General features: G+C 31.7%; 1 long non-coding RNA gene across 1 annotated transcript; it reads right to left on the bottom strand.

Moving 5' to 3' along the window:
* Positions 1-441: 441 nt before the first annotated feature.
* On the bottom strand, positions 442-10,299 carry LOC143056814 (uncharacterized). Its single transcript, XR_012972525.1, has 3 exons — positions 10,160-10,299; positions 2,293-2,423; positions 442-834 (listed from the first exon to the last, which is right to left on the bottom strand). It is a non-coding gene; the product is annotated as an uncharacterized LOC143056814 (long non-coding RNA).
* Positions 10,300-11,805: the final 1,506 nt, after the last annotated feature.

Below are 11,805 nucleotides of genomic sequence, written 5' to 3'. Positions count from 1 at the left end.
TGCCACACTTCATTACCTGCATATATCCTAAGTTTCTTGTAGGTTGAGGCCCCTCATGGGGGGGGGTGTCCTAGTAATCACATAATCACCATTTTTTTGCAAATATAATCACATAATCATTAAATATTTGCTTATCTTTAGTAATCAAATAATCATAAACTAAAAATACAGTCCTAGGTAATCAAATAATCATGAAATATGTGGCTTAAAAATCAAATAATCATTAAAAAAACGGCCAAGTAATCACATAATCAAAAACCCCATGAGGGCCCTCTAGGTTTGGTGTAGAAAGTCTGCATATGTAAATATACATAGACAGAAAAAAAAGATGAAAATGCAGGAAGAGAAAAATATTACAATGTTCGTCAGATTGTCCAAAGAAAACATCGATAAAATGGAAAATTCATAATCACTGATTACTACTTTTATATTTACAAATAGAAGTTTATTTTAGTATAATTTTATTCCAATAAAAGCATACAATCAAATTTATCGCTTTCTTACAAACTTTCAAAATGACAAACATCCTTCCTGAATTGATACATAATAATATAGGGAAATGCCTAAAGGAATGCAGGACAAAATTCATATCGATATGTAGTAAATCATACATAATTTTATCATATTATCAAAAATATTTCAGTTCATTTAGTAAAGTCATTGAAATAAACATCTTTGTGGTCATTAGTGATACCAAAAGTTGTCTGAATGCTGGAATAAGCAATTGTGTATGCTTACAAAGGCAGACATCTGTAAGCATACGTCACAAAACTGGCTTCAACTTCTTTGTCATTGGTGTTTTGGCATTCATAATTTTCTGGACATCTATTACACCTGAAACAAAGTATGATAATAGTTAAAAAGTGATTGTCGTCAATAATGCATGAAATATTTGACACTGGACGTTTTAGCAACCTTTAGATACGCTGTATTTCGTTATATTTGTTCGTTTTGATTTCTTTTCTCCTTAGTGTTTAACCCATATATGTCTTTTCCCCATTTTATCTTTATCTTTTATATAATAATATTGAATTTTGATATGTGACGTAAACTTCACCCATATTAAAGGGGCAATAGCTATGAGATATGAAAAAAATTGAAACTGTATTCATGTGACCTTCAATTTAATCATTAGCTAGAGATTGATAACGCATGTATAAGTTGTGTTCGGTCATTAAAAGAAAATAATGTCAACAATGTATGAAAGTGAAACAAAGGTAGACCATTTCGTTGACGGATTTGATTAAAAAATCATTCTTATACAGATAAAAACGTTAATTAACTTATCTTATTAACCTGTATTATGAAATCAAAGGACATAGACACACCCAATTTCACGAGGTCGCTACCTACCTATTTATATCTATGTTTATGTTTATATCGGGTTATGTGATCGTCGGCAGTTTTTGGAGGTCGTCTTGTTAGTTGATTAGATGGAGTCTCGACTATACGCAAACAAAATTCTGATATTTATTATCGATTACATGTACAGGTACTGTTTATTTAAGACTTATTGTAAGTTGGATATATATTTTAGTATGTTATATATCAAATATGAGAATTTGAGTCAAATCGGTGAACATGAATTTGAAAGCTTATGCCCCATTAATGAAAGTAACACTTTAAAATTTCGTACGTCCGAAGCGTTTATTTGGATTTACCTTCATCAGGAATGCTAAAGCATAAGAATGTATAAAAACGCGACAACGGTGCCCGTATATGACCAAAGGGACATACAAATAATAGCCAAATACCTCTAAGGTCGACTAAGAGAGTGTGAACAATTTCAACGCAAGCAACCACAGCCGCATGGGCATGGATCTCCTGTCATCAGTCATGTGCATGGTTTTCCCGCCAGACGAGTTCAAAGCTTAATCAAACTTTACTGACAGAAAATAAAATGAAAAAGCATCCGAAGATCAAGACTTTAATGACATGGGAATAATTGATTATTTAAATATGTATTTGTTCAAACCCATGACGCTATATCTAAATCGTCGTGTGAGTTTGAAATACAAGAAACCATTTGATATGTTATTATTTAAAAGACTGAATTTTGGAAAACGATACTAAATCACTAATTAAGTATCCTCAGATTTTTTAAAAATTGTCAGTCCTTTTTATCTATTAATTCATAAATAATATTCAAGGTTTCAACCTGATACATGTGTATGTTACTTTGTAAAGTACTGTCTTATAATGATATACTGGAATAAACAATTTAATTTAACACATTCCAAGCTGATGCTGTGCATTTAATTGAAGATAAATAGTATACCGGTCTATACTTACTGATGGTTATTGTAAAAGTAACAGTTTGAATTTGATAAGATCAAATTTGGGTCCCTGTTCCATTCACAAACTGCCCATTTACATATACTGTTAGGTTCACAAACAGGAAAGTCAAATGTCAGTGGTATTATCTACAAAAATAGAAAAACAAAAACGTAAAGATTTTTTTTCTTTTACAAAAATAAAGCAATTATTGGGTCTATGTACAACTTTCTGAAGGTCTATAACATGAAAAAAATGCTCCAAAGATCACGACTTTTGAAGAAAAGCTATTTCTAAACAGTAGTTTCATTTACATGTAAATGTATTTTTGTAACAACAAATAATAGAAACACATTTATTAAACATGTATCAAACACACAGTACTATTAATATATTTTTTTATATATCGGCATTCAGTTTTTGTAGTGCTTCTTTTTTACCTGTTTCTTTTTATTGTAAACATGCCAAGAAATCCTCGCTAAAAATTCCGGTCGACCTCCTACGGCAGTCATTAGTAGCTAAAGATTTGATTTCATTCAAGAAATTAATTTATGACCTTCATGTACGTGTCGCTTAGAACACGGTCGTATACCAAATGGGCAATATTAATCATCCATGTAATTTGCTCTATGGGGTGTTTGCAGAATTTCAACGGAGGCAATTTCTTGGCATGACTACAATCTATCATGGATAAGCGATGGTAAAAACTGAAGAATTGACACATACATTGCTTGTATACTAGGATTGTTTCCATTGAGCCCTGTGAACAATTTTGTTTAAACCCATCGTTTCTCATCATGGTCACATTTTCTTTAAAAAGAATGTTACAATACTCTCTTTAGTTAGGGGATCCCTTCCATACACCAGCCAGGTGAAAAATATAATGTAAGAATCTTAGACAATTACAAAAAGAATTAATTTAGTTACATCTTCTGACATCAGACTCGGACTTCTCTTGAACTGAATTTTAATGTGCGTATTGTTTTTATGCGTTTACTTTTCTACATTGGCTAGAGGTATAGCGGGAGGGTTGAAATCTCATAAACATGTTTAACCCTGCCGCATTTTTGCGCCTGTCCCATGTTAGGAGCCTCTGGCCTTTGTTAGTCTTGTATTATTTTAATTTTAGTTTCTTGTGTACAATTTGGAGTTTAGTATGGCGTTCATTATCACTGAACTAGTATATATTTGTTTAGGGTCCAGCTGAAGGACGCCTCCGGATGCGGGAATTTCTCTCTGCATTGAAGACCTGTTGGTGACCTTCTGCTGTTGTTTTTTTCTATGGTCGGGTTGTTCTCTTTTTGACACATTCCCCATTTCCTTTCTGAATTGTAATTGATTTTCGTATCAACAAATACAAAAGATATGAAAACAACAAATCGTCCATTTCTTTGCATTCGAACACTTTTTGAATTTATCATCAGGAACGCTTAAATATGAAAAATTGAAAGCCAAGGATGTATAACTACCTAACTTGACACTGATATATGTCATACGTGGCTAAATAGAATACACAGATCCTCTCTATTTATATATATGGTCAATTTTGCTTGCTGGGGTTGGAACCTTAGGTTTTTCTAATTTTCTAATGTATCTTAGCTGAACTGATGATACCTGGTCCTAACCTTTCATTAATTGTCACGTGCGTTTAGACGAGCCGCGTAAAATGTTGTTTAGTGAAAGAAAAGCAAACGAAATAACAGATATATAAAACTCGTTCAATCTCAGCTTATTATACAGAAATAGAAATCGTTCATTCCAAACATAATAAGAACTATTTCATCCCATTATAGCTAATTATGAGGACCAAAAGTACAAACATAATGACCAGTAACCTGATAATCACATTTCGGTATAATTTTAAAATTGACGTTGAGTAGTAAAAACCATAGAAATGCGTCAATCGATTTCGGAAATTAAAAAAAACTGAATGGGCTCAGTGTTTATAAGGGAGCTACCATTTGATTTTTATGGAGTTGGGCTAAAATGGAATTTGAAAAGGGTAGGGCAGGAGTTTTTAGTAAAAATAGCACCGATTATATCTTTCAGGTGTTTGTACCTTATCGAGAACCAGGATATCCTACCACAGAGAAGGTAACCGGTCGATATTCCGGAGACAAAAATCGGGAATATGAAAATAGTCTATTTGTCTCATTGGCAATCATATTACATCTCTGTAATTTTTTTCGATATTTATAAACACGAATTATGTACTTAAAGGCCAAGTTAAGTCATCCTCGTTATAATGAGTCACGAATTATAGATCAAAACACAATTATGTGGTCACTGCATCATTATTATATCAATAATATAATAACATCTGCTCCCTTGATGGTCAGTTATGAGGTTCTTGAAGGTGTGTCCTTCATTTCTATACTATATTATTTGTTAGGTAAATTTTCTCTATTCTTTACGTTTTTGTCCCTGTTTTTCTACTCTTTACTGTTTTGCCCTATTTTCCACTATTCTTTATTGTTTTGGCCTATATTTTACTATTCTTTATTATTTAGCCCTATTTTGCACTATTCTTTATTGTTTTGACCTATTTTTTACTCTTCTTTATTATTTAGCCCTATTTTTCACTATTCTTTATTGTTTTGACCTATTTTTCACTATTCTTTAATTCTTTTAAAGATAAAGCCCGTATTATTCTCAACCCAATCCAGACCCCATGCAGTAACTATATAAACAATAGTGTTAATGAATTACTCAATGCTATAAAATAAAACCAAAGATGACGTACTCTGCTAGAAATAACCTATAGACCCTACCTGATTTACATTCAATATCAGAAACAGGTTTTCCCTACAAAACCAGAACCGTTTTCTTTTCTTTGCTGATTACAACAAAGACAATTAAATATAATATACTAATAGTTATAATGCAAATTATATAGTCAGGGTCAAGAAGAGGTTACACTTTAGTGATTGAGATTATAACAGTGCTGTACCACTATTTTTGAAGTTTTTACCTATTATATTTGATTGTTTCATTCACATATCATTGTAAATATAATGTAATTTGATGCTATTGTCATCCAATAGAGAGGTTTAGCTAGCTTTAAAACTAGGTTTAATTAACTATTTTCTACATAAGAAAATGTCTGTACAAAGTCAGGAATATGGCAGTTGTTATCCATTCGTTTAATATGTGTGAGCTTTTGATTTTGCCATTTGATAAGGGAGTTTCCATTCTGAATTTTCCTCGGCGATCGTTTTTTTGAGTAATTTTACTTTTATATACAATTTTCAAGTAGAATATCTTGAGAAGTATTCCTTTAAACGTTGTTCTAATTCTACTGCTAACTCATGTAAGAGCAAACAGTTATCTCACTCTCACTCTGTAGAAATGGTTGGTATTCCTTTTTCTTTGTTATAGGGGTAGAACATTTGTTTCTCTTTCTTTCTTATAAACATTTGAATTTGAACACATGCAGAAAAGGTTGGATGCAAATGCCGCAGTGAAAATGGTATAAGCTTGTTAAATGGACATTTCTAAAATATACCAAACAATGCATAATTTTTCATAACGAATTAAAAATTTAATAAACAATCCTATCCATTTGGTTCACTACGGATTTTTGAAAAGGTTTTTAAATGTAAGCATTAGGGCAAAAAATGAAGAATGCCAGGAACAGATTGTCACGGAAGATAACGTTCAGTTTCTTATTGTAATCAACCAATGGAACAACGAACAGAAAGCATTACGAATTCTGGTATAAAATTGAGAAATGTGGAATGTGTCCAAGAGACTACAATCCGACCGAAGTGAGAAAACCGGCCGAAAGCAATCAATTGGTCTTCAATATAGCAAGAAAATACCTTACCAATAGACGTGCTTCAGCCGGCCCCTAAACAAAAATGTGTACTAGTTCAGTGACAATACTAAACTCCGAAATATGTAAAAGGCAGGTTTGTCCATTCGTTTGGTCGTCTTGTATCAAGTAAACATTTTAGTTTTAGAACGTTAACCCTGAAGTTTGGGTCACTTTTAATTTTATACATGTTTATTATAATGTGAACTTTTTAAAATGACCCTTTATAGCTTGCTGTTAAGTGTATGCCAAAGCTCCGTGTTAAGGATCGTAATTTGACATATAATTGTTTACTTTTACAAATTGTGACTTGGATGGAGAGTTGTCTCATTTGCACTCATACTACATCTTGTATCTTTTTGAAATATATGTCAAATTAAGGTGTTGACCTAGATTTAGCAGTTCAGTGAACGTGGAAAAACTAAATAGAAGAATTCGCTGGGCTTTGTGTCCTATAGACACATATTCTTTTTTTATTCAAGTATATCACACATATATTTTGTTCATATACAATACTCCTTGAAGATTACGATTTTACTTTTGCTTTTAATAGGCCATCTTAATATATGTCTTTTATACACTTGAGCTTTTAATAGGCCATCTTAATATATCTCTTTTATACACTTGAGCTTTTAATAGGCCATCTTAATATATCTCATTTATACACTTGAGCTTTTAATAGGCCATCTTAATATATCTCTTTTATACACTTGAGCTTTTAATATGCCATCTTAATATATCTCTTTTATACACTTGAGCTTTTAATAGGCCATCTTAATATATCTCTTTTATACACTTGAGCTTTTAATAGTCCAACTTAATATATCTCTTTTATACACTTAAGCTTTTAATAGGCCATCTTGATATATCTCTTTTATACACTTGAGCTTTTAATAGGCCATCTTAATTTATCTCTTTTATACACTTGAGCTTTTAATAGGCCATCTTAATATATCTGTTTTACACACTTGAGCTTTTAATAGGCCATCTTCATATATCTGTTTTATACACTTGAGCTTTTGATAGGCCATCTTGATATATCTCTTTTATACACTTGAGTTTTCAGTCTCAATTGGTTATAACGAATTTACAATCTTAAAGTGTGATTGAAAAGTTTACAGAAACGACATTTAAGGAGATGGATTAATGTCTATTTTTCATCGTTAAAACTGTGCAAACCTCAACTAATAAAAAAAACTTCATAATTTTCACCGCGGGCTTTGCATTAAAGCACCAGTGAATTTATTTTCAAATCTTTTTTTTTAACTTAAAAATACTTTATAAGATGTTGACCTTTAAATCTGCCAGAGATGCAAAAAAATCCTGAATCAGTGTAATTGCTAAAGCGTTAGTAATAATCATTCAATTTATGACCTGGGGTACCGTCAATTAACATGGAATTGAGAGTTTGTTGTGATGTAATTTAAAATAAATCACGTAACGAAATATTCAATTATTATTTAAAATAGTTTCTTGAATTGATGTCGTACGATCTTTACATGATGTGAAAAATGGAGAAGTTGAAAGTAAAATCACAAAAATACTAAACTCCGAGGAAAATTCAAAACGGAAAGTTCCTATCAAAATTGTAAAATCAAAAGCTCAAACACATCAAACGAATGTAAACAATGATGTATAGGTATTGGATTCACATTTATCAAAAACGCGTACATCCCAAAATTATATAGGTTTAAGAGCTAATATTTACGTTTAATGCTCTGTTCTGGAGTGAGTTAAAAGTTGATAGTAATTTATTTGCATGCATTGTTTTATTGTAAAGGTGATATAAACCAATATGTATTATTTGATTTTCTACATTATAAAAAAACAAAGAGGAAAGTTGAACTTAAAATTCTTTAAAGTCCTCTCTTTTTATATTGACACCGATGTCTGTTTTTCTATCCTTATCTGTATTGCAATTTGCTCTCACTGGAAAAGTCGATGCCAAAACGCAAATTTGATTGAAAAAAAACGGGTAAATTTTACATATTTGGTACCGACTTTCATTTCTGCAGATACATGGTATGTGTGTTCATTGTTTCTGTTATCGTCTGCAGCAGTTTTTTGGTTTATGCCGTTCGGATTTAATCGCAATAAAAAATTGTAATGGAGTTTGCAATCGTGTACGTAACAGCAAATTTTAAAAAGAATTACTTTTTGCATCTGCCGTTCCGATATAATGTAACTATGCTGTGTTTATCAAACTCATAGATATTTTTTTGCATAGAATAGTTGTTGTCCATAAATCAATGCCCAGTACTAAAGAATTCAAGAATTATGTTCGAGTATTTGTTCATTTAAAAAGATTTACATTGTCCGGATTGTCAAGACTAACTATTGACCACATAATTACTAATACAAACCCATCCCAAAAGGGATTAAGATGATTGAAACTTGTTCAGATTCAATAGTTCATTAGACACAAGACACAACACAATTGAGGTCATAATTCAGATCCAATAGGTCACATGTATTAGACACAGACATTGACATACAAAAAAACAAAGGTCAATACACTAAGTTGAGGATTGCATCGATTTCAACTTGTTCGAACCTTTTATAAATCTTAAAGAAAGTATATTGTAATCTTAAATCGTTAAGGATGAAAACCTCAAGCCAGTCGAATGAACTGATACATTTTCGATAACTTTATTAACTACTTAATAATAACATCAAATTGAATGTTGCATCACCATATAGCTGTAGACATTATTTCATGTTTTTTTACAGGCGAAAAGAAATATATCTTTATCACATATGCTTCTTTGTAAAACGAACTTAATCGATTTTTAAAAAGGTTTATTGCAAATAATAAAATGTCTGTGAATGTTTTCAAACATCGAAGCCATACTTATTACAGTTTATAAGTGCTATTTGTGCTCGATCGATACCCCATACCCCTGGAGGTAATATTTGTAATTACTGGTTCGATACCCCGCATTAATCACGTTTTGTTCCTGCATGTGATTTACTGGGTCGATACAGTTTTTATTACTATCTCTTGTCGATATCCCTACTGAACACTATATGTTACTGAAGATGTTTTTTTTATATACTAGCAATCGGTTTGTACCCCTGCTGTTTCGTTGTACGTTGCTGAATTTAATTTTTAAAAAAATATATCACGGATTGTATACTCACTTGGGCCTCAAGTTTTGAAAGTTCTATTATCATTCTAACACTTGTAAGATATATATGCTAGGAAAGTGTTAGTTACTGATTGTATCAGCCGCCCTACGCTATTTTTCACTTTTCGATTGATTTTAATACACCTTTACGACTCTTTAATATGTGTTACATTAAAAAAAAAGCTCCATAAAAAAATCAGATGTTTATTTTAATAAGTTCAACGTTCTTCTTCCTGAATGAAAAACATGTCTTGTTTCAAAAAAATCTGAATCACATGTGACCGAAATATTCAATAATTCATATACTTTTTTTGCGACCTGGTTTGTTCCATTTCACGTATGCAGAAGATGAGAAAATCTTAGTTTTCTTTAGAAAAAACTGTTAAAACCGTCTGTTTACGTGCAGCACAAGAAAAAGTTTTTTAATGTCCTACATCTTTTTGTACAACGAATAAGCACATTTTAGTTTGTAATGAGGAATGCATTTCATTCAAAGTTAAGACAAACAATGTTTGCATGTAATTTTTGTAAGTTGAGTTGCAAGAATTTGTGCGTTTAAAATGGATATTTTGAATTCACGATTTTATTTTGGTGCATTGCAATTGTTTTGCATCGAAATTTAAGTTTTTTTTATTCTTGATAATTACTTTTTGTAAATAAAAAAGAGATGCCATAAAATACCCAACATGACCCAAAATTAGTATATGTATAGCAAACCATATTTAAAGATGCTAAAAAAATGTATTTCTAGTTTTTGTGTTATAAATTGTAAATACAGAAAAAATTAGCAACAACTTCAATTTTGATATATTAATTTGTAAGGAATACAAGTTAAAAATTAAAAAAGAGAATAACTCTATGTTTCACACTTCGAAAGATTTATCAACTGCTTTTCAAGATCAAAATAAATAAATAAGTAAAAAATATGATGTCTTAAACTTACCTTACGAAAGAAACCACTTCGAAGAGGTCGAAGTGAACTATCACAGTTTACGAAACCTAAAATCACACACGTAATTAGAATTGTAGTAGGAATATGATGCATGATGATTACTGTGAGTTAAATGGGACAATAGTTATGTATGAACAATATTTATATATTATTGGTTAAGCCGTAGGAGTGTTGGGTTTGTCATTACAATTCTCCTTTTCAATTATCTATTTCTATAACCACTCTTCATGGAAATTAACTAATTGTTCTTATTATCTCATAATTTTGTTCCGTTGCGGGACTTTAATGATCGAACGGACGTACGATAGAAAAGATGATGATTCAAATAAAGCATGGCAGGTGAATTGTTTAGGAAAATTGAACGAGATAAATATTTCACTGTTAAATTTCCTGCTTCTTGTAGTTTTCATTCAGAAACTCGTGGGAATATCTACAAAATATACAAAAAGACTTAGAAATGAAGCAACATGACTATTATGTTCTGCAGAAAATTGTTTCAAAATAGACATTAAAACACATGTTTTAGTGAAACAGGTGTACATTCAAATATAGAAGTTAAGATTATCTTCAGTGTAAACAATTATCGAAGTAATTTATCCGTCCATGTTAGGACAACGATTTCGTCCTACGTACGGATTATGATATCGCCCCGAGCATGTGCAAATATTTCGTCTTGAGCATATTCAAATTATAAATCCCGAGCATATGACGACAGAAATCTCGCCCTAGGTATGTTCAAAGATATCACCCAGAGCATTTAGAAAAATATGCCACCAAGGATGTTCATATATATTTCCCCAAGTATCTACAAACAACTCGCCCTGGTCATGCTCAAAGATATCATTAGAGCATGTACATAAAAAATGCAACAGTAGTATACCACTGTTCGAAAGTCATAAATCGATTGAAAGAAAACAAATCCGGGTTACAAACTAAAACTGAGGTAACCACATCAACTATAAGAGGAAAACAACGAAACAACAGAAACACTGAATACTTCCCGATCAAGTACAACATTTTAGACCGGGGCATGTACAAAAATCTCGCCCCGAGCATGAACAAAATTCTATCCAAGAGCATGTACAAAATTCGCCCCAAACATGTACAAACATATCATGTTAAAGCAAGTACAAAAGATTGTCCCGAACATGTCTCGACAAAGATTTGGTGGCATGTACAAGGATCTCGCCCTTATTATATCACGACAAGATCACACCCTGAGCATGTACAAACATTAAGTTTGGGCATGTACAAAGTTTCAACCAAAAACAAGTGAAAAGATCTCACCCTGAACAAGTACAAGGATCTCTTCCTGAGCAAGTACAAAGATCTCTCTCTGAGCATGTCCAAAAACATCTAGTAAGTCTATAGCGATATGACATTCGCAGCTGACGAAGCGTTACAAAAGACTGTCGCGTATTTTTTCTAGTAGAGAGTATGATAAGCTTTAATATCATAAAATCATTTCGTTTAATGTAATCGCTCGTAACAACATGAACCTTGTTTAAGTCATATTGGTTGTGTTTAATATCACCTTGATCAGATGCTTACATATTGCATACAGTCAATAAATCGTCTAGATATTAGTCAACGGTTATTCTTTCGAGAGCGCTGGATCATTATGAGAAACGATTCTG

The sequence above is a fragment of the Mytilus galloprovincialis genome, chromosome 13 (assembly GCF_965363235.1).
Source record: "Mytilus galloprovincialis chromosome 13, xbMytGall1.hap1.1, whole genome shotgun sequence".
Lineage (NCBI taxonomy): Eukaryota > Metazoa > Mollusca > Bivalvia > Mytilida > Mytilidae > Mytilus > Mytilus galloprovincialis.
This window is presented reverse-complemented; position numbering and strand designations above follow the sequence as displayed.